The sequence below is a fragment of the Camellia sinensis genome, unplaced genomic scaffold (assembly GCF_055761805.1).
Source record: "Camellia sinensis isolate YWXY unplaced genomic scaffold, ASM5576180v1 Unanchor1, whole genome shotgun sequence".
In the NCBI taxonomy this organism is placed as follows: domain Eukaryota; kingdom Viridiplantae; phylum Streptophyta; class Magnoliopsida; order Ericales; family Theaceae; genus Camellia; species Camellia sinensis.
This window is the reverse complement of record NW_028128987.1, coordinates 19,640,556-19,667,376: the sequence shown is the minus strand read 5'-3', so window position 1 is coordinate 19,667,376 and position 26,821 is coordinate 19,640,556. Positions and strand designations below refer to the sequence as shown.

The following is a 26,821-nucleotide window of genomic DNA, read 5'->3' as shown; positions in this document are numbered from 1 at the left end:
GCGATTAAAATAATTTTAGTTTGCGTAAGTCTAAATTTTAGGCTATTAATTCTTGTTTTAGTCGTCGTATACAATTATTTGTCAACAAAGGGATGTTTAGTCACCAAATAACAAGCTTATTTTTGGGTTACTCTTTGCCTATCAAATAATTTTGTCAACAGATATAAACTTTTGGTGACTAAAAAAATTTAGTCGTTGTATGTTCAATTTTTGCCATCAACAAAAAAAATATTAGTTGCCAAATTATACTTTTGGCTACCAAAGTTTAGTCATTATTGATTAATATTTGCCAACAAATAATAGTTTAGTCACTAAACGTTGAAAATTTTGTTGCCGCCTACGCCCCTGTTCTCTGTTTCACACAAACACTTTTTTCTCTATTATCTCTCACACACACCGAACAGTCACCACCAAACCTCACCTCCGTTCACCACTGATGCTCACCACCCCACCGTCGCTGGCCACCGTTGCTCGCCACCGTCGCACATCGCCACCGCCACCACCACTGCCACCGCCGCAAATCACCACCGTAGCTCTTCCAATTGGTTAGGCACGCAACTAACATGAAATTTCTTTAATGTTAATATTACCAAGTTTTAATTTTATTTTATAATTATTAAATAAACAAAAAAAATTAACATAAATTACCAATAAGTCCTACTTTTGGGACTTGTTACCCATTAAGTCTTATTGATAAATTTATCAGTCCTGTAGGTGAATAAGTCTAGTTAACAAGACTATTGGTAAGTGACTACAAAATTTATTAATTAACTATAACAGTTCAAATAATTATTTTATTAAATTATTAATGTAAAATGTTAAATTACTTTAATGTTAATATTAATTAAATTTGTTGCTATTTCTAATAACTATTAATAATTAAATAATAAATTATTAACAACATAATAGTAGTTATTTTAAAATATAATTATTACTTATGGATTAAAATCATAAAATTCCCTAAATTTATTTTGCATTTAGAATATTAATTAAACTTTAATAAAGATAAAATTACAAACATAAATAATAAAACTTAAAAAAATGTATAAATTAAGACCAATTTTTACTACAAAATTTTATTCCAAATTCAAATCTCTTCTCAATATTTGAAACCAACCTTCCAAAATTGTACTTACATTAAAATTCCCTCTTAAAATTTGACCTAAATTTCTACTTCCTCTCAAAAAAAAAAAAAAAAAAAAAGAGCAAGAGCAAAAACTTGCTAGAGAGAGAGAGAGAGATGCATTTGAGAGAGAAAGACTAAGGCCAAGTTTGACATGTCTTGAAAAAGATAAAAAGTCAAAAAGTCACTATCTTATTTAAGTCACATCATCTTATTTAAGTCACATCATCTCTCTTATACATCACTTCAAACCCAACCCAAACTCAACCCATATGTCATAAAAATTCAAAAAGTGTAATTATTTAGATCATCCCAAACAATCCCAAACAACCCTAAAGACAAAGAAGAGAACATGAAGAGAAGACAAAGGGAAGAGTAGTCATTCGGAGCGACAGCTTTGCTTGCGACGGTCATTGCTTTGTCCGGTCGACGAAGACCCACGAACAACGCAGACGAAGCCATCTCACCTCTCCCTCTGGCCGAAGCTCTCGTACCTCTTCCTCGCATCGCCAAATTTCAGGTACATGTTCAGATATTAGGGTTTTGAGTTCTGATTTGAGGCTTTCCAATTTTAAAATTAGGGTTTAGGGTTTTTCAATTCAAGTTCTTCTCTGTCGATCTTTCTCCTTCTTTGTCGATCTCGACCGCAAATCATAGGTTTTTCTCTATCGATCGTGGTCTCTGTGGATCTCGACCGTCGCAAATCACAGGTTTCTCTCTCTCGGTCTTTCTCCCTCTGTGTCGATCTCGGTCGCAAATCACAGGTTTTTCTGTGTCAATCTCGGTCTCTCTGTCAATCTTGGCTGTCACAAATCACAAGTCTCTCTTGGTCTTTCTCCCTTTCTGTCGATCTCGGTCTCTCTCTGTCAATCTCGGCCGCAAATCACAAGTTTCTCTTTCTCGTGGTCTTTCTCCCTCTCTGTTGATCTCGGCCACAAATCACAGGTTTTTCTCTCTTTCTGTCTAGGTCTCTCTCTCTATGTCGATTTTCAGTAATTTATAGGGAAACTGTGATTTTTGCTTTTGGTTTAATCTGAAATTGGCAGTTTGAACAGATGAGTAAGGGCTTCAAACTTGTTATGTGTACTCACTAATCACTATACTTGTGGACTTGTATAAGGTCTTTTCATAAAACAGAACAAACTGAAAAGACTAAAATGCTTCGTTTAAGAAAATTACTCCTTTTAATGTTATCTTGTAAACCTTTTTTAGAGCCTTATTTGGTATGGATCGAACAATTATTTGCTATGTTTGATAAGGCAGTTTGTAATGGTGGTTTCTAGGTTTGGTTATATGTATCCATTGTTGAACTTTTTGAAGGCATACATAATGTTGTAATTATTGAAGTTATTGCTACTTGGTTTTTTTATTTTATTTTATTTATTTATATATATATATATATTTTTTTTTAAGATTCATATATTTGTGGAATTATAGGGAGTGGCTGATTGAGTCTGTCTTAGTCTCTTGCCTACTAGTAAGGGTAGTTGGGTTACTATTGCAAGGGCATTGAGGTATTTTTCTCTGATTATTTTATAGTTCGTACCTCTTGATGACTTTCTCATTCCTTGCACCTTAATATTATACATTTCTACACCATGCTATTTTTTTGGGTTTAAACTTTTTTCACAAAGTGTTCAAATGGCCGCTGAAATTTGAATTTCATTCAATGTATGTGTTCTATCCTCCCAAAACTACTTTGTTATTAGCCGAACAACTTTGCCTTTGCAGTGGAACCTGTTATTGTATCTTGGGTCTTTTGTTATTGTATCTTGGGTCTTTTCTTGGATTTTCAGAGGTCCATAATTTCCTTATTCATACCCTCCATATTAGTTTACATAGATGATTCGTTCTTTAATTTCCTTTTTCCAGTTGTAATTTATGTGATTATGTGATTTTGAAGTTCATTTAAGCCTTGATAGAGTTGTTTTTGTGTTATTTTAATGTTTTGTGGCTGAATCTATGTTGCCCCAGTTGCTCTCTACAGGCTTGGTAGGTCCACTACTTGGATGTGTTGGATGATATTTTATAAGTGCTATTGAAGATTTGTTATTGTTATCATTATCATTATGGTTTTATAGAGGAAAATTTTGATTGTTTATGTGCTGAGGCAACTTATTGCCTTTTGTGAATATTTGTGTTGATAAGAAGATTTTAAATTTAGCTCAATTGATTGAGTCATGGACTACTGAAACAATTAGTCAAGATTAAAATGGCTATACTATTTGAAACTAATTAATGGATGTAATAGGTGGTCATTATTATGTACATGGTTCCTTTGTCATGTCTTATGTTTGCTAGGTATATAGTATGTTTGCTAGGATGTGTGATCCTTTTATTTGGCTTTAGTTTTTGGAAATTATTTTCTCTCTTGTTTTTATTTTTAATTTTTTTTCATTGATGCTTGTGACTCGCAATAGTAACTTGGGTTATTTGCTCTCAAGGAACCACAAAACACACGGTGTCATTCAATGTCTCTCAACAACCAAAGTTTAAATTCTATTTTAAATTTTGTAGTAATCAGTGTCTTTATATTGCCGGAACTTATGTTTAGAAACAAATGTTTCTTTGAGTGCTAAAGTTCATGCATAGTTGACGGAACTGAACTTAAAACATAGGAAACACAATTCAAATAGTTGAAACAATGATGAATCAATTTGTGTAAAGAAGACAATTCAAATAGTTGAAATGATGATGATTTTCAATTTGTGTAAAGAGATATTCCTTCCCCACACACTTTTACTGATCCAAAGAAGACTCGAGCATCTGGGGAAGTGTTAAAACAATCCATGGACCACTCTCTAATCTCAGAACTGGAATCACCAGTGATTACAAACATTTCTTTTCCCAGAGTCCAACCCTTCACTTTCATGGCTAGCCTTTCCAAGAACTTAAGTGGTTGGAGATAATGGCTGAAAACCAATAACTTCTCATCACCTGATTCGCACAAGCCTAACAGATTAAGGAAGAACTTTGCCTTCCCTCTTTCTCTAATATCCAACTTCTCTAACTCTTTCGGAGAGATCTCAATTAAGGGGGCACATAAAGTGTGCTTCCATCCAAGCTGATTGTGAACTTCCTAACTAAGTTCTTCAGTTCTTCAACTTCACGCTTCTATCTAGGGCTGAGGTGAAGAAATGCAGTAAAGTCAACAGGCCTAGATAATTCATCAAGAAAATCTCCTTTATAGAAATGGAGAACCTTGCCTGTCATTTCACGCAAGTCTTGAATGACAGTTACCTTTCTCTTGAAATTCTCATCTTTCTGTAGTGCTCGCTTTACTGATTCATACAACACATTGTCCAAACCCTTTGCCTTCACATGCTTCCTCATGCTCGACACTTTGCTCAAGATTCGCCTCATAATCGTGCGAGAAGTATCCATCCTCAAGGATTTCGGGAATTGTTTGTTGTAGTCAAAATTGCTAAGACTAGTTACAATGCATGCCACAATGAAAACAAAGTTTAGAATTAAAATCATGTGTATTAGGCTTTATGAATACTTGAGATGATCTAGTTTTTTCATTTTTCATTTTTCATTTGTTGGTTTTTACAAAATAGATAATTTTTCTTTTCAATCTAAAATGAGGGAGACAATACTTAAACATGGTTCTCAAATGTCCATGTGTTATTTTCCTAACATTCAGTGCTATGTTGCATGATATCCTTGGTAGATTATTTGCAACCTTGTTAAGTTATGGTTTCATGTTGCAGGTTGTTGAGGCTACTAAGACTATAGCAAAAAGCATTGTAGATATGCATAATGTGGTTGAAGAGGACTCAGAATCTTCGAAGGATGATGATATGGAAGGATCTGCAGTTCAAGGAGAAAGTGAAGATGCGAATGATAAACGGCGTAAGGCTGCTTTGGATAAATTAGAAAAAGCTAGTGAAGATAAATCCTTGGCCAGTCATGTCATGTCACGCCCTCAAAATAAACCCATTATATATATATCATTGGCATGCAATATTAAAAGAAACCAAATCATTATCTCATTCATCAGAGTATTACAAAAAGAAAACATTACATGTAATATCAAATTAAATGCCCTATGGGCTTACATCTTTCCAAGCCAGCACTTGGACACAAAAATATGAGTTCTAACTCAAATACAAATAAAGCCCTAGGCTTGAATGCTTATCAAATAAGAATAAATAACTAAAGATAGTCTTCAAAATCCAAATCCTTCCAAGCTAAGTCCTTGGAGGTAGCTTATCACCTGCACCTGAAAATGATGTTCCCATAAAGGGTGAGCCACAGCCCAGTAGAAATATACTAAACCAAATATAAGCATTGATTAAAGGAATAGCATTCAATAGATGGTTAACCAAGATAATCAATTACATCATTTTACAGTTTCATGACACTATTGTCTAAGACACGTTTTACTTTCCAACTTTATCAATATGGCTCAGAACCTGACCAAACTTACAACAGTGAACTATATATATATCATATTCACATTCTTCCAATGTCAACAAACAGATGAGACTCAGGCTCAAATCAAAACATTTCATACTTCCAGTTTAATACACATTTTAGTGCTGTATCAATAAAAACACTTCAATATAAATAAGCACACATAAAAGTGATGCTAATGGAGTCCATCCCCTATCTCCTCCCAAACAAAATCCGGTTTAGAGGTCCATCCCCTATCTTCCCCTAAACCGTGGAGTACATCCCCTGTCTCCTCCCACACAAAACAATGTATGCAAACACATAACATATACAACACACAATCAATACACATAATGTCTGTATTAATTCAACAGTCAAAATTGATGACTTAATCAATGATTAGTTTCAGTTATCCCTAATCCACATGCAGTGTCTACAACAAGCACGGCTATCCCCCACCGATAGCCCAAAACAGTTATTTCTAAACTGAAAATAAATATATCAACAATTCAATAGGCGAGTGATTTAAATTATCCCACTACACCATTTAATCAATGAATTTCTCAATTCCATGAATTTAGCCATATTTCCCCAATCTCCTTAAATTAATTATATAAATTAATTTATTAATACAACTAGGGTTTTTCCCAAAATTACCAAAGTACCCCCAACATATCAAAATACTAAAACTTAGAACAAAACTTATAAGATGGAGTAGGAAATCCCTACCTCGAAGAAAATAATCCGAATGGAGAAGACAGAGATGAATACCCAAATTCCAATATGCTCCAAATCACCAAATGTTCAGATTAAATGGAACCCTCGACTCACTCTATCTTTTTAATAAAGGATCTAAGGTAGAAACTCACTCTAAGTAGATCAAACCTAAGAGAGAAGGTGAGTAGAGGGAGAGAAAAGTCGGACCTAGGGTTTTGAAATCAAAAAGAGAATAAAAACTGATTAAAATCCCGCTGCTGCCTATTTAAACTGGACAGGCTCGCTCGAGCGAAGACTTGGTCGCTCGAGCTACCAGACACACGAAAACCTCGCTCGAGCGAAGAAAAGCTCGCTCGAGCCAAGAATGCAATGCTTCAGGTCTGCAACCCTGGAGCACGCTCGAGCGACAGAATGCTCGCTCGAGCAAGGAACTCGAAAACATACACCTCGCTCGCTCGAGCGAAGAAAATCTCGCTCGAGCGAATAAGCACTGCCCTCAGGTCTATACCAGACGCAGTCGCTCGCTCGAGCGAAGCAAATCTGGATCGAGCCAGAGGACACAAAAACAAACCTCGCTCGAGCAACCAAATCCTGGCTCGAGCGACCAACCCAAAAACTGGACAACAACACTTGGTTTACGAACCCAACCAACCTGAAACAAACCTGCCCAACACATCCTATAACTCCAAATGAGAAAATAAAGGACGACAACAACAAATATACAATGACAGAATAAACGGAACCCAAGTCCGGATACAATAATCAAATGGGAAAAGACCGGGGTCGCTATAACCTCCCCCCCCTTAAAAGAATTTTGTCCCCGAAATTAAGCATAAGTTTTTAAAAAAAGGTTTTTTTTTTTTTTTTTTATTTATTTATAATATGACAATTCAATAGTAAACAACTTGACCAAAACTGGTCATTTCATCTCTTATCATGAAGCATCTCATAATGTGTATATAAAACAACATATATTTCAGCCTGCATCACTATTATGCATTATTCCTTTCAATGTTAGCAATTCCCATATCATATTCAATTGCATGATATATACAACTCATTCAACAATGTAATCAACACATGCAATGTTACACTAAACTTCTATAATGAAGCAAGTTTCAAGATACACCCATTTACCAAAACATACTCAATGTTTTACAACTTAAGACATATGTAAGGCTCTTAAGTTCAACACTATTACAAAATCTAAATACAAGATTACAAATCGATAAACATGTCCGGGTATTTTTCGCGAACTTCCAACTCACGCTCCCAAGTGGCTTCCTCCACTCCGTGATGTTTCCACAAAACTTTGACCAAAGGGATGGTTTTGCCTCGCAAAACTTGATCCCGCCTATCCAAGACCCGAACTGGTCTCTCCTCATATGAGACATCCTCATCAACCACTAAATCGGTCCAATCCAACACATGTGATGGATCCGGCTCATACTTCCGAAGCATACTCACATGAAACACGTCATGTACTCCGGACAGCTGCGGCGGTAAAGCTAAACGATAAGCAGCCTCGCCAATCCTCTCAAGGATCTCAAACGGACCAATGAACCGAGGGGACAACTTCCCGCTCTTCCCAAACCTCATCAAACCCCGCCTAGGTGATATCTTCAGAAAGACATGATCACCCACCTCAAACACCAAAGGTCTCCTCCTACGATCTGCATAAGATTTCTGACGACTCTGTGCTGTAACAAGCCTCTTACGGATAAGCTCAACTTTCTCCGTCGTTTCCCTCACCAACTCCGGACCCAATAGAGGTGCATCACCCACCTCGGCCCAACAAACAGGAGATCTACACGGTCGGCCATACAAGGCCTCAAACGGTGCCATACCGATACTAGACTGGAAACTGTTGTTGTAGGCAAACTCCACCAACGGCAAGTGCCTCTCCCACGACCCACTAAAGTCTAGAACACAACCCCGAAGCATATCCTCAAGGATCTGAATAGTACGCTCGGACTGCCCGTCAGTCTGTGGATGATAAGCCGTGCTAAAGGTCAACTTAGTGCCTAAGGCACTCTGCAAACTCTGCCACAACCTGGCAGTAAAACGAGGATCTCTATCTGAGACGATCGTCACTGGGACCCCGTGCAACCTCGCTATGTCCGGAATGTACAAGTCGGCAAGATGATCTACCGAATCTCTCATGCGCATAGGAATGAAGTGCGCCGACTTAGTCAACCGGTCTATAACCACCCAAATAGCATCACTACCTCGCTGAGTCCTCGGAAGACCCACAACGAAGTCCATAGTGACGTGTTCCCACTTCCACTCGGCAATAGGCAAGGGTTGCAACAAACCCGCTGGCCTCTGATGTTCGGCCTTCACTTGTTGACAAGTAAGGCACTTAGATACGAAAGCTGCCACATCTCTCTTCATACCCCGCCACCAGAACTGGCGACCCAAATCTCGATACATCTTAGTGCCTCCCGGATGCACCGCAAGGCGCGAATGATGAAACTCTCGGAGTACCTCCTCTCGACAAGACTTCGGCACAAACAGACGGTCTCGGTATCTCACACTCAGATCGGGATACACCGTCAAACCCTTCTCAACCTTCACACCGGAAATCTTCTCACGGAGGGACTCTACCTCAAGGTCACCCCTCTGAGCCTCTAACACTCGAGTCACGAGTGTAGGCTGTACAACAACAGAAGACAAGGCCGCAGCCTCAACGGATTCGCCCAGAAGTAAATTAAACTCCCCAAGTGCACCCAACATCTCCCATTCTCGGATGGCTATACTAGCTATGTCACCAACAGGTTTCCTGCTAAGGGCATCGGCCACCACATTGGCCTTTCCCGGATGATAATGCAACTCAAAGTCAAAATCCTCTATAAACTCCATCCACCTCCTCTGCCTCAAGTTCAAGTCTTTCTGTGTAAACAAATATTTCAGACTCTTATGATCCGAGAATACCTCGAATCTCTCACCATAAAGATAATGCCTCCAAATCTTCAAGGCAAATATCACAGCTGCTAACTCTAGATCATGCGTAGGGTAATTCTGCTCGTGAATTTTCAACTGACGTGAGCCATAGGCAACTACTTTCCCTTCTTGCATTAACACACAACCCAGACCCTCTCGTGAGGCGTCACAATAGACTGCATAACCCAACCCCCTCTCTGGAATAATCAATACTGGAGCGGTGGTCAGTCTAACTTTCAACTCCTGGAACGACTTTTCACAAGTCTCACTCCATACAAATTTGACTCCCTTCCGAGTCAATCTAGTCAAAGGCGAAGCTAATCTGGAGAAATCTTTCACAAACCGACGATAATACCCAGCTAACCCCAGAAAACTGCGGATCTCAAACACACTCTTAGGCTGTGCCCAATCTTGCACCGCCTCAGTCTTGGATGTATCAACAGACACTCCTTCCCCAGAAACTACATGGCCTAAAAACTTGACCTCTTCTAGCCAGAACTCACACTTCCCAAACTTAGCATAAAGCTTATGGGCTCTAAGTAACTCAAGCACCACTCTCAAGTGTTCCTTGTGCTTCTCCTCAGAAGGTGAATAAATAAGGATGTTGTCCACGAAGACGACTACAAAACAATCTAAAAATTCCCGGAATATTCGGTTCATCAAATCCATAAAAACTGCCGGTGCATTAGTGAGCCCAAATGGCATCACCAGAAACTCATAGTGGCCATACCGTGTACGGAATGCCGTCTTCGGAATATCCTCCTCCCTGACTCTTAACTGATGATAACCCGATCTCAAGTCTATCTTCGAGAAACAACGAGAACCCTTCAACTGATCGAACAGATCATCTATACGAGGCATAGGGTACTTATTCTTAACCGTAGCCCGATTCAATTTCCGGTAATCTATACAAAGTCTCAAAGCACCACCTTTCTTTTTAACAAAGAGGGCCGGTACTCCCCACGGCGAAACACTAGGACGTATATAACCCTTGTCTAGTAACTCTTGGAGCTGAATCTTCAACTCAACTAACTCGGCTGGGGCAAAATGATAAGGTGCCATAGAAATCGGCGCCGTGCCGGGCACTAGGTCAATAGAGAATTCAATCTCTCAATGCGGTGGCAAACCAACAAGCTCCTCGGGAAAGACGTCCGAGTACTCATAAACCACCCTTGGCAACACAATCTGAGTCTCATCATCCTCACTAATCGAAAGGTTAGCAAGTAGACCACTAAGCTCACTCCGTCCTCGCGGAACATACCCCGGTGGCAACACACTACCAACCCGGTCCCCCAGAAAATGAAAACACTCTCCGCTCATGGTACAACAAGTGACCCTCTGGCGGTAGCAATCAATAACTGCCCAGTATGACGATAACCAGTCCATACCCAAAATAACATCGAAACCTCTCATAGGCATAACTACAAAGGAAAATGGGATTCTATGACAATCAACCTCTATATCACAACCCCTAACACCTTGTTTCAAAATCAATTCACCCCCAAGAGGTGACACTACACAAATAGGAGATGCTAACTGTGCTAACTCCAACTCCAAAACAGATGCAAATGCAGCAGACACAAAGGAATGAGATGCACCCGTATCAATCAAAACACTAGCAACCGAGTTGCAAAACAAGAAGGTACCTCTCACAACTGATGGTGCCGGCACAAGATCCTGCGCGGTAACAGCATACACGCGCCCAGACGACCTCTGATCAACCTACTCACCCCTAGGAGCATAAGATTGCTGCACCGACTGGGACGATGAAGCCCCCTGATTGGCTCTTGAGGCCTGACCTGACTGAGCTGGCTGCTGACCGTGAATCAGCCTCAAACCAGATGCACCAGGTGTGCCACCCAACTGCGGGCAATACCTCTTCATATGCCCTGGCTGACCACACTGATAACACGAAAGTGGCTGGCCTCTACCCTGACTCTGGCTCTGAGATCGAGCCGAAGATGATGCTGCTCTCTGCACTCCTCCCCTCTGAGGACAAACTGGAGACTTGTGGCCCAGCTGGCCACACTTGAAACAGGTAATGTCTCCCTGACTGCCTTTCCCCGAACTAGCACTCGGCACAGGAAAAGTCGATCTAGAAAAGCTACCCTGAGACTGCTGAGGATTAAAACCCTTCTGTCTCCTACCATCACTCTGACCATCCTGACTCCTCTTGGAGCCCTTCTGTCCTTCCTCCTTCTCCTGCATCATGATTTCCATGTGGGCTGCAGCATCAACCATACGCCCATAATCCCGAATCATAGTTCCCCCAACTCTCAGCTTGAGGCCACGCCTCAACTTCTTCTCAAACTCGATACAACGACGTTCCTCAAACGCCACCAACTCAGGTGCAAACCTGGACAAGCTAGTAAATGCAGCCTCAAACTCGGCCACTGAAGAACTCGACTGCCTAAGCTAACAAAACTGGTCTCTCAGCTTCTCCCTGACTGCTGGAGATAAGAACTTCTCCTGGAAAGCATTCACAAAAGCCTCCCATGTACCTCCTATACGACCCTTAGTGAACTTCCACCACTGACCCGCATCCCCCTTCAACTGGAAAGATGCCAAGGTCACTTTCAACCCCTCGTCTTCGATGCCAAGCATCTCAAATGTCTTCGTTGTCTGTTCGAGCCATTCATCTGCCTTAAGCGGCTCTTTAGGATCACTCACAAATTCATCCGGATTAGACCGGAAGAACTCCCTCTTCAGAAAGGAAGGTCCTGCATCTGCAACAACATCCCGAGCTTGATTCTCAGCTCTGAGAATCCCTACTGACTCCCTGAATGCCCCTGCTATCTCTCGGGCTAGAGCGCCCATAGCCTGTTGGCCTACTGGCTCGGCCACATTGGCCTGGCCAATTCCCTCCTGAACTGCCGGAATCTCCTCTGGCACAGGCACCTCCTGACTACCCGGCCTACCATGCCTACCGCGTCCTCGTCCTCGTCCTGACATCCTAATAAAGGAAACAAAGACGTTAGTACATTAATAAATGTGCCGAAGCTAAACACTCGCGTCCTAATGCATTGGACAACAATAATTCATTCCACGTAAGCACATAATCACATAAGCACCTACGAATTTCATTCCCGGATAATGATAGTCCCAATGCGTTACTATAGTTCCGGTTGGAAGCAGCAGTGATCAAGTGCCTTTCCAACAAGACTACTAGAAACTCAAGGGTCCAATCAACATCCTAGAAACTACATTCCATACCGACATAATCACATAAACATATAAGATTACACTAAGTCTCTATCAAATGAGACGAACCCAATGTGATACTAATCACTTCCCACGTACCCAAAGTATTCAAACCCGGTACGCTCTGATACCAAGTTGTCACGCCCTCAAAATAAACCCATTATATATATATCATTGGCATGCAATATTAAAAGAAACCAAATCATTATCTCATTCATCAGAGTATTACAAAAAGAAAACATTACATGTAATATCAAATTAAATGCCCTATGGGCTTACATCTTTCCAAGCCAGCACTTGGACACAAAAATATGAGTTCTAACTCAAATACAAATAAAGCCCTAGGCTTGAATGTTTATCAAATAAGAACAAATAACTAAATATAGTCTTCAAAATCCAAATCCTTCCAAGCTAAGTCCTTGGAGGTAGCTTATCACCTGCACCTGAAAATGATGTTCCCATAAAGGGTGAGCCACAGCCCAGTAGAAATATACTAAACCAAATATAAGCATTGATTAAAGGAATAGCATTCAATAGATGGTTAACCAAGATAATCAATTACATCATTTTACAGTTTCATGACACTATTGTCTAAGACACGTTTTACTTTCCAACTTTATCAATATGGCTCAGAACCTGGCCAAACTTACAACAGTGAACTATATATATATCATATTCACATTCTTCCAATGTCAACAAACAGATGAGACTCAGGCTCAAATCAAAACATTTCATACTTCCAGTTTAATACACATTTTAGTGCTGTATCAATAAAAACACTTCAATATAAATAAGCACACATAAAAGTGATGCTAATGGAGTCCATCCCCTATCTCCTCCCAAACAAAATCCGGTTTAGAGGTCCATCCCCTATCTTCCCCTAAACCGTGGAGTACATCCCCTGTCTCCTCCCACACAAAACAATGTATGCAAACACATAACATATACAACACACAATCAATACACATAATGTCTGTATTAATTCAGCAGTCAAAATTGATGACTTAATCAATGATTAGTTTCAGTTATCCCTAATCCACATGCAGTGTCTACAACAAGCACGGCTATCCCCCACTGATAGCCCAAAACAGTTATTTCTAAACTGAAAATAAATATATCATCAATTCAATAGGCGAGTGATTTAAATTATCCCACTACACCATTTAATCAATGAATTTCTCAATTCCATGAATTTAACCATATTTCCCCAATCTCCTTAAATTAATTATATAAATTAATTTATTAATACAACTAGGGTTTTTCCCAAAATTACCAAAGTACCCCCAACATATCAAAATACTAAAACTTAGAACAAAACTTATAAGATGGAGTAGGAAATCCCTACCTCGAAGAAAATAATCCGAATGGAGAAGACAGAGATGAATACCCAAATTCCAATATGCTCCAAATCACCAAATGCTCAGATTAAATGGAAGCCCTCGACTCACTCTATCTTTTTAATAAAGGATCTAAGGTAGAAACTCACTCTAAGTAGATCAAACCTAAGAGAGAAGGTGAGTAGAGGGAGAGAAAAGTCGGACCTAGGGTTTTGGAATCAAAAAGAGGATAAAAACTGATTAAAATCCCGCTGCTGCCTATTTAAACTGGACAGGCTCGCTCGAGCGAAGACTTGGTCGCTCGAGCTACCAGGCACACGAAAACCTCGCTCGAGCGAAGAAAAGCTCGCTCGAGCCAAGAATGCAATGCTTCAGGTCTGCAACCCTGGAGCACGCTCGAGCGACAGAATGCTCGCTCGAGCAAGGAACTCGAAAACATACACCTCGCTCGCTCGAGCGAAGAAAATCTCGCTCGAGCGAATAAGCACTGCCCTCAGGTCTATACCAGACGCAGTCGCTCGCTCGAGCGAAGCAAATCTGGATCGAGCCAGAGGACACAAAAACAAACCTCGCTCGAGCGACCAAATCCTGGCTCGAGCGACCAACCCAAAAACTGGACAGCAACACTTGGTTTACGAACCCAACCAACTTGAAACAAACCTGCCCAACACATCCTATAACTCCAAATGAGAAAATAAAGGACGACAACAACAAATATACAATGACAGAATAAACGGAACCTAAGTCCGAATACAATAATCAAATGGGAAAAGACCGGGGTCGCTATATGTCACAAATACGAGAATTTAAATAAAGTGTATCTTGGGTTTGTCTTTTCTTGGATTTCAAAGGTGTATAATTTCCGTATTCAGACCCTCCATATTTGTGTACCTAGAGGTCATTCGTCCTTTAAATTCTTTCTCCCTAAACTTGTGTTGGTCTCATCAATCCATGATTCTGGGAGGATGGACTGTGTACTGATTTAGGCTTTACTTTTTTCTTTTTTCTTTTTTCTTTTTTTGTGCTTGTCCTCGGATTTCTATCTCATTCTTTTTGTGAGTTAAAAATTAAAATGGGGCACTAATTCTACCTCCGATTACGAAACCTATCTCTTTTTCTACTACTCTTTATTCTCTTGGATCCTATGACTAAATTTGTTTGGTAATTGTTTCTTGGGGTTGTTGCCTAAATATTGTATGTGATGGTTATGGGTTGCATTTGACAAAGAATAGTGAGTGGCTACTCTTTCACTGTTATTGTTACAACTTGTTTTTGAAGTGGTAGAACTTTTAATGTTGTAGGTGAGGCAATAGGAATCCTTTGATTTTCAATTAACATTCAAAGAAACTTCCAGAATCCAGGAAATTTAAAAAATACTAAATATATGAAAGTTGTGTGTGCAAGCTTGTAGATGCCCATTGACCAATTATTGTGGTAGACTATGGCTGATGGGGTCACAGTCGCTTATTTCTTGCCCGAAAAGGTCCTAAATTTTTTTCTGCTAATTAAATGATTTTTGTCTTGTGTCTTTCAGGCTTTAGAATTCTACTGTAAATATTGCTAAATCTATTCAACAGGGGGGTATACCATCAGTTGGTTCTGTTTCCCCATCCTTAATAGAGGTACTCATGACACTTATCATCTTATTAATTGCTCGTAGTAACTTATTTTTGTGCCATTGTTTTATAGAGTGGAAAAGCTTTTACTGCAAAGAGAATGCAAGATCAACATATATTTTGTGCATAGTTTACCTTCGCATCTTGCTTGTATTCAGCCACAATACTCAAAATGTGTCTGCCCTTGTAAAAAATGTGTGTACATACGCAGAGGGCTTCAAACTAAGTTGATTTAAATCTTCAACACTATACCTTGTGGCATATACTTTTAGCCTCAATGTGCAAATCTCACAAAGCTTTGAAAATGATCCAGGATAAGATTTTGAATTTCAGTATTGTCTTAGGCTATTGGAAATAACTCTAGTGGTCTAGCCTTAAGGCATCGATTATATTCCTCACGTGTGTTTGACGAAAGGTGTGAACCTCAATTAAATGCATGTTTTGAGTGTAATCTTCACATGGTGGCAAAATTGATTTGTCTTATTACATGTAGGAACAAGGTTTTCAAATTTATTCAGGTTTATATATATTTGGAATGTTATGCTAAATGAGTTGGGAATTTACATGTTTGGGTCGATTTGCAATGAGTGACATTTTATAATTATTCCAGGCAGATTCAAATGATCTGATGCATCAGGCTCAGATATTCCTGTATGCAAATGGAAACACTCAGCCTCCAACAGCAATCAATCTTAACAAGTCACTATTAAGGGACTTGTTATTCAACCAGAGTCTTGCCAAGGTATGTATTAACTTGCTTATAGTTTCTTTTTGACATATGATTTGCTTCCAACAGAAGTCCTGATACCTACTCAATATTTGATACATGATTAGCTTTCTGGTTGATTATGTTTGTGCATGTGAGCATGTTTTAATCTTTGCTAAATTCCATTTTGTTGCTTGTGGTCCAGAATGTTTGCCCTGGCATCTGTGTCAATGAGGTCAATCCCTTTTGCACCAGTTTTAGAGAAGCTCTCTCTTTCTGAGATGAAGTATGGCTCTGTTAGGCGGTTTTATATAGAAACTCTGAAAGATAATGCTATATCCATCACAGTACAGGAAAACATGATAAACAAAAGCCCACCCAAATAGGTTTTTCATCTTAAAGGTGCCGACCACTCCCCTTTTTTTCTCAAAACCCCAAGCTCTACATAAGCTATCGGTAGAGATCTCAAAGATCCCATCAACTTAACATCTGTTTGCTAGTAAAAAAAATGTTTAGCACCCAAATGTCTACTTGGGGATTTCAATTAATTTAACATGTTCATATCCAAGTTCAGAATTCAATTTTTCTGCACTATGAGAAAATCTTCACAAGCAATGTTGTAGGGTTATTTTATTTTATTCTTTTTTTTTTTTTTTTTTTGTTTATATATTTGATGTTTTATGATTTAAGGAAGGATGTTCATTAAGCCTATGAAAATGTTGAATCGAACCTATGATTAATTGGATCCTACAAATAGTGCATAGAGATATGCATAGGTATATTTGCTTGGGATGAAATTTTTTCCATAGGCCTGTTGCCAATTAATTTTTTGAATTTTTAATTGAGATTTTATTTCAATTTTTGGTTGGAATATATTGCTTCCTTTCCTTTCAAGTGACACCAATCCAGAACAACATATGTGAAATGTGGTGCATTATATGTGTGTTCCCTGTTATTAAAATTCTAAGACAAATTTTTGGGGATGGCAAGCCCAAAAACTCACACCGACAGTAGCGCTCTCTCTCTCTCTCTCTCTCTCTCTCTCTCTCTCAAGGTGCTGCGTCGTACTCCAACTATTGGTTGACAGCTGTAGTTATAAATGTGACATGATGGAGAAAATTTTATTGATTGGTCATGAGGTATTTCTAGGCTAATCACAAATTCCTATGTTTTTTCATGTTTTTTTTCGTATCACTCTATAAAATTTGAGTCTTATCTCCTTTACTAGTCACAATGATGTTGTTTCTGAACCAACCAATAATTATGTTATTTTATTCTTTTGATTTTGTCCTCATGCATTTTAAAATTATTGAATTATTGGTGTTTTTTTTTTTTCAATATAACTTAATTGTAATTAAAACTGTTAAAATTCAAGTATTGTTGATTGATATTGATTGATTGTTATTCTGTCTATTACAAATGGTTCCTTATATAGATGTAGGTGTTAAAATTCAAGTATTATTGATTGATATTGATTGATTGTTATTCTGTCTATTACAAATGGTTCCTTATATAGATGTAGGTGTAGTGGATGGTGGTAGTGGTGTAGTGGGTTAGGTTTAGTGGAGTAGGTGACGTGGTAGTGGTGTAGTGGGTTAGGTTTAGTGGAGTAGGTGAGGTGGTAGTGGTGGTAGGTGATGGTAAATTCTAACAGCCCCCCGCAAACTCAAGGAGGATAGAAACTAACCAACTTGAGTTTGAAGAGAGGAACAAAATAATAAAATACATAAAAATAAAAAAGGATAGGAGACACTGTATGGGGGTGTCATAACGTGGTAGAGGACACTGTATGGTGGTGTCATAACGTTGTAGAGGACACTGTATGGGGGTGTCATAACGGTGTAGAGGACACTGGATGGCGGTGTCAGACCGATGTAGAAGACAGTTTATGGGGTCATGTCGGACCGTTGTAGCAGACAATGTTGTGACAGTTTACGGAGTCTTGCTGGACCCTTGTAGAAACTAACCGGAATCAATGTCGGGACAGTTTACAGAGTCTTGTCGGACCCTTAAAAAGTCGCACCCTCAAAAGGTGTGCCCAATCTTTCAAAAGGCGTGCCATCAAAAGGCGTGCCCAATCCATAAAAAGGCGTGCCATCAAAAGGCGAGCCCAAGTCATAAAAAGATGTGCCGGACATGATGGCGAGGCACGTGAGTGCCTTGGTTGGCGTGCCCGTTTGTCGTCTGGCGGCAAGTGGCGCGCGATACGCGTGGCTGCCTCGGCTATTTAACCAAGACGAAGGCTGAGGCTGAGGCATACCATTCTGAAACCTCTGAAACCAACCCTTCTCTGAAAAACTCTGCCTCTTCGGAGAGAGAAACTGTGGAACACTTTGTAGCCCAGAAAAATGGCTTCGTCTTCCCGCGGGCTGCTCACCCTCTTTCCCGACCTCAACGAGTCAACGAGAGAGAGAACTGGTGCGGTGGCACTGGAAACTCAACCAAGCGCCCCGGAGTTTGCTCCGTTGAACTTTCCGATGCGGTCTGTGGAGCAAAGAATGGCAGTGCAGTCGGATGTGGAGGCCAATCAGTATACTTTGAAGGCATGTGTGGAAAGCATGACGGCGGTCACAAACTTGTCGAACCGGCTGCAGAGTAGGACAAATGAGGTGCAGCATTTAAACTCCCAGCTGGCTCTGCTCCAACGCATGTATAAGGATGCGCGAGCAGAGATAAGTGTGCTAAAGGCAGAAAACAAAGAGCTGAAGCGGAAGGCCATCGTGATGTTCCGATTTGGAGGGCTGCCATATGCTGCAGTGGAGGAGTATGGGGGAGTGAACGTGCTCGGCGGCGTGGAAAACACGGAGGTAGCACCGTCAAGGACTGCCCAGGACGGAGGCAAAAAGAAGAGACCTGCAGTAGAGTAGAGGAGAAAAATTCCGCCTGTGGATGAGGTTGTTGTGTGTGGGTTTTTTTTTTTTTTTTTTTTTTTTTTTTTTTGTGTAAAATGGTAAGCGGGGTTGATCCCGATATGAATAAAATGAGTGTATTGTGCAAATCCGAATGGCGTGAAGGGACAAGACGGAGCAGAAAAATTAAACTGGAATGAAAGTTTTTTTTTTTTTTTTTTTTAATAAAATAATAATAAGAATAATAATAATAAATAAATAAAATGAAGTGGGGAACAAGGAGGGCATCAATAAGTTTGATAATTAAAAAAAAAGTTTGGGCGGTGGATGCAAAGTGAGGAGAGAGAGTGAATGTAAAGTGATGAAAAAAATAAAGAAATAAAAGAAGAAAAGTAAAAAAGGGTGGTGAAACCAATTATGGTGGGGGGACAAAAAGAGAGAGAGATGTGACGGCCCGTGGTAGGGTTTGATTTGTGCCCTGTTCCGTGAGTTGCCAGTGACAATGAAAGGTTGGAATCAAAACAACGGCAAAGGAAGCAAGATTAAGCAGAGTGCATGTCTAAGGCAGTTTGAATTGGTTGGGGGGGAAGACACACACACACACACTGAGATCTTCAGATCCAATCACAGAAAAGCTCCCCAGATATTTCAGATCCAAAGTCTCCCACCATCAAACCATTTAGATTATTATATATGGTTTTTAAGCACAGGCGCAAGGATTGTCAAGGAGAAGCACATCTTGATCGGCACTCCTGAAGAGCAAGTAGCCAAAGGCGAAGCCGACGACGATGGCGAGGAAGACGCCGGCGTTGAAAGACATGACAGCGAGCATAAGGAGGTATCCGAGGGCGGAGTTGACCCCGAAGAGGAGGGCTCCAGTGAATCTGGCAGGGCTCCAGCGGCCGCCGGAGGCGGAGGAGATGGTGGTGGAAGTGAGCTTCGAAGACGAGGGCTTCAGAGGGTCCTGTGACGACGTGACTGGGCGGCTCAGCCTCGGCAGAGAGGCGGTCGAGGGAGGAGCAAGGGGCGCCGAAGTAAGCGACGGGAGTGAGAGGGAGCGGTTGGTCTTTGAGCTCCTGAGACATGGCGCCGATGATGGCGCAGAGGCGGTGGTGGTGGTCCTCCGTGGAGTGATGTGGATTTGCACCTAGGACATGGTATGATCTTGTATGGTCTCTTGTCTGTTATTGTTTGATCAGGATGATGATGATCATCAGCTTTGTTTGGATGATCATTTTGTGTTGTTTGATTTGTACTGCGATTGTTGTGCCAAATAGCTTGATGCCTTGTGCTCCTCCATGATGAACATCCGCCATACTTACAAAAAAATTAAAGACAGAAGACACATGACAAATCAAAATAAACTTGATCGGTGAGGCTTACAAGTCTATTTATATATGTTTTTTTATTTTAAAAAATTTGTGTCATAGTCCTTGGCGCACGGTTTATGCCACAAATAATTTTGTCGCCAAAACGTTATGTTTGGCGACTAAGTTCGTTTTAGTAGTCGAAGATAAAATAATTAGTAACCAATGGCAATTTAGTCGCCATTGACTATTGCCGACAAGGCTTTGGCGACCAATGAGGCGACGAAGAACTTTAGTCACCATGGCAGTAGGGTGAAGGTGGATGTGGTGGTAGGGTAGTAGAAATGGCGGTGGTGGGGTAGGGAGTGACTGGTGGTGCTAGAGTAGTGGTTGTAGTGGAGTTCAAGTGGTGATAGGGCATGACAACTGTTGTAAGAGTGGTGGTGGTGGTGGTGAAATCGGTGATGTTGGTGTAAGAGGTGGGGTACCCTTTATCCAATCCATTTGTTTCATTAAATTTTAAGTTTGTAAGATAAAAGTCATTTAAATTATGACGAATTTCTCACATAAAATTACATAATTATTTAATGCTAATTAAATTTATAAATATTTATACACAAGCATCAACATATACCATTATAACCTCACAATCGCTACAATTATCACCAATATTGTTGCTACCATCATCACCGTCACTGTCACTGTCACCACCATTATCAAGCTACCATTGCTATTACCACCATCTTCATTATCATTATCATCATCACCATAAAACATACTATCATTTCACTGCCAGCATCATAGTTTCTATTATCATTGTCACTGCCTCTCCACCACCACTTTTACTAATACAATCATTCACTTCCATAATCATTACCACTATTACCAATGATTTTTTTAATTTTGGGCTTTCAAAAATCCAAACTAAAAGTAAATTATTTTATTAGTCAGGCACATGAACACGTAGTATTCTTGATCTATTGGATAATTTATGCAAATAGTAGCATTTTTTAATTAATTTGTTGTCTAATTAATTCTAAAATATTAAAGCTTTGTTTGACATTAGCTACAGTAGCCAATTTTTTTAAACAATAATAAATTGCACCAAACAATCTTTATATTGGGAAGTGCCATTACTAGCTAGTTTTTTTTTTTTTTTTTTTTTATTTTAAATAAAAATAAACTAGCCCTATATCTTTTTTTCTTTTTCATTTTTTTTTTCCCCTTTGTTCAGAACTTCATGCATTTTGCTTTTGATACCTAAGGGTATTACTTTTGGATTGGCCACCTGGCCAAACCTACATAACTTCAATCAGAGCAATTCCAATGGTTCTGCCAAATGCTTTGCCAGAAATTTGTCTTCCATTCACAAAATCACTCCTCTAATGGTGAGGATCACGGTTTTGTTAGTGAGTAAAATATCTTTAGGTTCTGTCATTGTATTTAAAGTTCTTTTATTTCCTACTGCTGTAAAAAAATTTCTTTGGGAATGATTTCCTTCTGTCGATCATCCTTCAAATTAATGAACCAACCAAAGCTAATAAAGAAAGATTATTTGGAGAACATTGTACATAATGCTTTAGATCAAATGAGCTCACTCAATCATCTGCATTGCACAATTACAAAATGATAACTTAGATCAAATGAACTCACTCAATTATCTACATTGCACAATTACAAAATGATAACTTAAATTGAACCCAAGTTTTGCAATATTGTTTTGCAACATTTTAACAATTTTGCTAAACCGGCTACAACATTCATAACCAGATTTTTTTTCCCCCTTAGAAACACTATCCTTTTGATCTACATCAACAACATAAAAAAAAAAAAGAAATTTAAAAAATTATCAAATTGACAGCGACCCTAGATAATAATAAACCACTGGAGGCATGATTCACTGTCCTCCAGTTCCTCGACAATCTAGATCTCTTATATTCGGCAGGTCTTTAGAAAAGGATCTGCAAACAAATCAAATTTTAAAACATAATCATTGCCATTTAAAATTTTGCATAGCTTAGTTCCAATAGCAATTTAATCTACACAATTCAACAAACAAATTGAAAGGTAACATGCTTCAATAGCAACATGACATCCTTTTCAATTCATTCAATTATCTCATTATCAATTGAATCAAATAATTAAACAATTCATAATGACGTCTAACAAAGCATCAAATACATTTTATATAATCTTATGAAATGAATGCATATGCCATGTCATGCTCAAAATATTTTTTTCATCTTTTGAAAATTTTATGCACAATGCCAATTTGAAAACACATTAATCCAACAATTTCAATAAATTCCAAGGTGGTAAATACGACTCAGGTAATCCCTAGGCTGGTGTCTGCAAGTAGGCATATCGAGCACTACCAAATCCCCACTTTACCAGTCTCTCACCGGAAGAGCAGTGGTTCCTCCTCCACGCGTGTTTTCGATCTTTCACCCTGGACACTCAGGCCAACTTAACCAACATTGAACTACACCCCCTATCCGGACTTACCAATGTATTTACCCAAAATAAATCAAAATGATTTGTTTCACCAAAAACAATTCCTCTTTCAAAATAATAGTTTTCAATTGCAATTCGAAATCCATAATAACAATGAAATGGAATGGCAACGTAATATGTAACAATGCATTAGAATATTTCCAATTTCAATTCTACCACACAATGCTCCATTGTGATCAATTTCCATATCTCTATCAATGTAATACTATGATACAATCCCAAGAGACAATATAATAATGTCAATGTTCATGTATTTACCACATGTAAATCAACAACTTCCCACTTAGTCTTTTCAAGAGAATTCAACAATATTCTTTATATAAAACAAACTTCCAAAATCAAACATTTTCTTACCTTTCCAAAAATCTCCTCATTTAAATACCAACATGGTAATCCTTTACCGGTTACCAAAACCAAAACTTTTAAACAATAGGTTTATTAATAGCAATAACATATTACACCAAAACGAGTTCAAGGTTTCATCAATTTCTAACTCACATACTTTATCAATGAAATGTAATTACAATCTTTCCAAAAATCATCCCCATCCCAAACAATAAATAGAATCAAATTCCCATTTTCTCATGCAAGTGAAATCTCGGGATTTTCAAGTTCAATCATAATGCTCAACAAGCATGAGTGAATATTCCAACACTTAATCAATTATATCAAAATCATCTCTTGACTATAATTATAAAATATAACACAAGTGTCCATCGAATTAAACCAAGGAAAAATAATAACTAAATAAAAGTTTTGATAACTCATTTTTATTTTAATCCAATTCATCCATTTACTTCAAGCGAGTTAAAAATCACATTCTATTCTTTTTTTGTCAAAAACTGCCAAACAATTCAAATATCTCATAAAAATTTTGAAGTATGAAATTATTATTGTAACATTACTCAACTGGTAAAACTAAGAACCCAATATCGTACCACATCAACTCAATCTCACTTATTTCTCCAAATCTCATACTTGGTCAATTTCGTCACTTTTTACCTCATAATATTAAAGTTAGAAATTAAACCAATAACACCCCTTTAATTAAAAAGTATTGAAAATATTAACCAAACTAATTTAATTCATCAAATTAGTAAGTTCATTATTTTCACCATCTTCCAAATTAATAACACCCACCTTAACCTCACATGTCTCATCTCTCAAATACGCACACATTTCATGCTTAGCCAATTTTCCCTAAATCTCTACAAATAACAATTTCACAACTTTTTCTAAAATTACCTAATCAACATGATATTTACCTCAAAAATTATAAAATATGCCCAAGAGTAACATTTTCAAGGTTGTGAGTTCAAAAGTCCACATTTCACATTTTTATTTTCACAAAAATGAACACAATCTAATCATCAACATATTATCGTGCATAAAATATCATGACTATAACACTTTTAGAGTTTTTAATCCCAAAACAACTCTATAATCCCAACTCAACAATTTACACAATATTCCTCAATGCCAATTTATTTTTCTCAAAAATAAATTTCAAAACTCAATGATGAGATAAATATTTCAATATTATTTTCTCAAAAAAAAATAAATTATCTAACCATAATATGAGGTAGATACAACCAATACAACTATAAATTTTATTTTTGAATTTTTAACGGAATTATTAACACAAGATGATTTTCTCAAATCAAGTTTCAAATATCAATGTCCTTAACACTTCAACATAATTTTTCTTTCAAAAAATTACCAAACAAAAATTTGAAAAAAAAATATAAATATATATATGCAATACTTCTTTTAATGACATATTTTCTCAAAATAATCCTAACATAGCTTTAATGTAATAATATGAAGAAAGTCCCTACCTCAAATATAAAGAAAAGCAAATTCGAAAATGCAAATATCGCCCGATCATGGATCCAAGACCACCATTGCGAAGATCACGACGAGCTCTCTGACTTTCATTTACAATACTTTTGTCAAATCTCACTCTAAAGACTCTCATTTCAAGTTCAAAGATTGAGCAAAAATGGTGAACATGGAGCGAGAGAGAGAGAGAGAGAGAGAGAGAGAGACGAACAGAGAGGGAGAGAGCAGGAGCTCTCTGCTCCAAACCCAAAAAGAAATGAATGGGAAAGGGAAATGATGGACAAGGCAGAAAAGGGGAAAGCAACCCCACGTGGGTTTGCTTTCCTAAGAATGAGTTTTTCAAAAAAAAAAATATAATATAATTTTTTATAATAATACTTTTAAATTTTATAATATAAATTATAAAATGATATAATTTTTCTCACTACAAAATATAACATTTTTGTACACCACAAAATATAATATTTTGCTCACCCTGAAATATACATTCATTTTATTCATTATAATTTTTCACCATATGGTACACACAATAAAATCAACTATCAAATATTTATTATAATCCTATACAATAAATAATAAGAACTCCCAATGTGGTTACTACCAATCACCTAATTAAAAAGGACCAAACAGTTAAACATGAGTCATTAAACAAACTCAATTCAAATTAAATCTAAGTCATGGGTCCCACCCATAAGCCAAACATGGTCCAAACACCCAAAACTCAATTTCAAATGCTACTATAAATTAAATTGAATCAGTCTGTGAATTTTTAAAAAAATTTAAAAATAAATACTCACCATTAAATTTCAAAATTTTTATCCAACATGCTAGACTCTTATAAGAACAACATAAATTTTTTTTATAATTTTTGAGATCGAAAATTATATATTAAAAAAAATATTACAAAATTGAACCATTTCGCACATAACTTTTCACAACACTCCAATCCAAATATTACTCAATTAATTTATGCACTGACTATTTAAAAAAATATATTTTGGGTTGTCATAGTCATAAAGGAAAGAACTGATAATAAAGACCAACCAAAATACTCTTGTTTATCTTCTTCCCAGAAGTAGTAGATAGTCTTAAACTATGCCTATACTTTGATATAAAAATCAAGCAGCATGATAAACACTATAAAATGTAGAACAAGGCTAATAGTTTAAAAAGACAAATTCAAATAATCAAATGAAAATACTAGTATTGTAATACAGTAAAATGCACTCACAGATTTATATAGCATATGCCCTATAAATTTCTACACGTAGGCGACTAGACAAGCACTGCACCAACCAAAAGAGTAACTACTTGGGGCCAACTACACGAACTCTTTCGATAGTTTAGCTCAATATGCCCATACCATTCATTAAATCATTGCCTATTACCTTTCCTAAAAGCCCAAATGCAAATTCCTATAGGATTTCCTATAGTCCACATGAACCCGTCAATTTTTTCAGAGTATATGCAGTCTCAATTTGAAATCAACATAAATAAATAAAGAAAATGTGGTTTCCTGTTGGTTTCCTATGGCAGATTTGGAAGCAATAAGAAGGTCGAAACATTGCGGTCTTGCATTATCTTTGCTATCTTTTGGACCATTTTGTTGGAAAAAAATGATAGAATTTTTAATGAAAAGGAATCTGGAGTTGATGCTTTGTTGGATAAAGTGAGGCATCTCACATCAGTTTGGGCCTGTGTGTCTGCCTCTTTCAAGGACATACCCCTTTTTTCAATTACTAGGGATCGAACTGCTGTTTGTTATACTTAGGCGGTTTATTTTATGTTTTAGTTGACACTTCTTAGATTTTGACGTAGATCTCTCGACTTTGTACAAGGACATCTTGTCCTCCCCTTATTTTCACCTTTTAGTTCAATAATATTGTTTTGTTGATGTTCAACGAAAAAAAAAAAAAAGAAGTGTTTTGTAAGTAAATTTTGAAACATCTATGACCTAGCGTTTTAGTTTCAGCAAGATAATGTATAGGATACAACTGCAAATCAATTCAATCTCCAAATTTGTTTCACTATTTCCATACTTGTTCATATTATTTGCAAATTTTAATACAAAGCTAAACCCAAAATCATCTGTTCTCACTTAAATATAGTAACTTTCAAAATAGAGTAAACCCATGCATTTAAGACCAAGAGAAAAACTCCCTTCTGTGTCATTCAGCCATTCAATCAAATCTAATTTCTCAAAATAAGAAAACCTATAAATCTGCAAGCAAAATTCAAGTTTCTTTAGAAATCCAAAATTTTATATGA

At 37.8% G+C, this 26,821-nt stretch overlaps 2 long non-coding RNA genes across 3 annotated transcripts; both read left to right on the top strand.

The window, feature by feature from the left end:
* The first annotated feature begins 1,457 nt into the window (after positions 1-1,457).
* LOC114309345 (uncharacterized) lies at positions 1,458-16,935 on the top strand. 2 transcript variants are annotated; one of them, XR_003645743.2, is made up of 6 exons: positions 1,458-1,643; positions 2,561-2,637; positions 4,837-4,978; positions 15,254-15,341; positions 15,946-16,077; positions 16,247-16,935. It is a non-coding gene; the product is annotated as an uncharacterized LOC114309345 (long non-coding RNA). The 2 variants fall into 2 exon arrangements; XR_003645742.2 differs by having other exon boundaries at positions 15,946-16,935.
* Positions 16,936-17,515: 580 nt separating this feature from the next.
* LOC145814193 (uncharacterized) lies at positions 17,516-18,456 on the top strand. The gene is made up of 2 exons (XR_014357531.1): positions 17,516-17,612; positions 17,655-18,456. It is a non-coding gene; the product is annotated as an uncharacterized LOC145814193 (long non-coding RNA).
* The last annotated feature ends 8,365 nt before the right edge of the window (positions 18,457-26,821 follow it).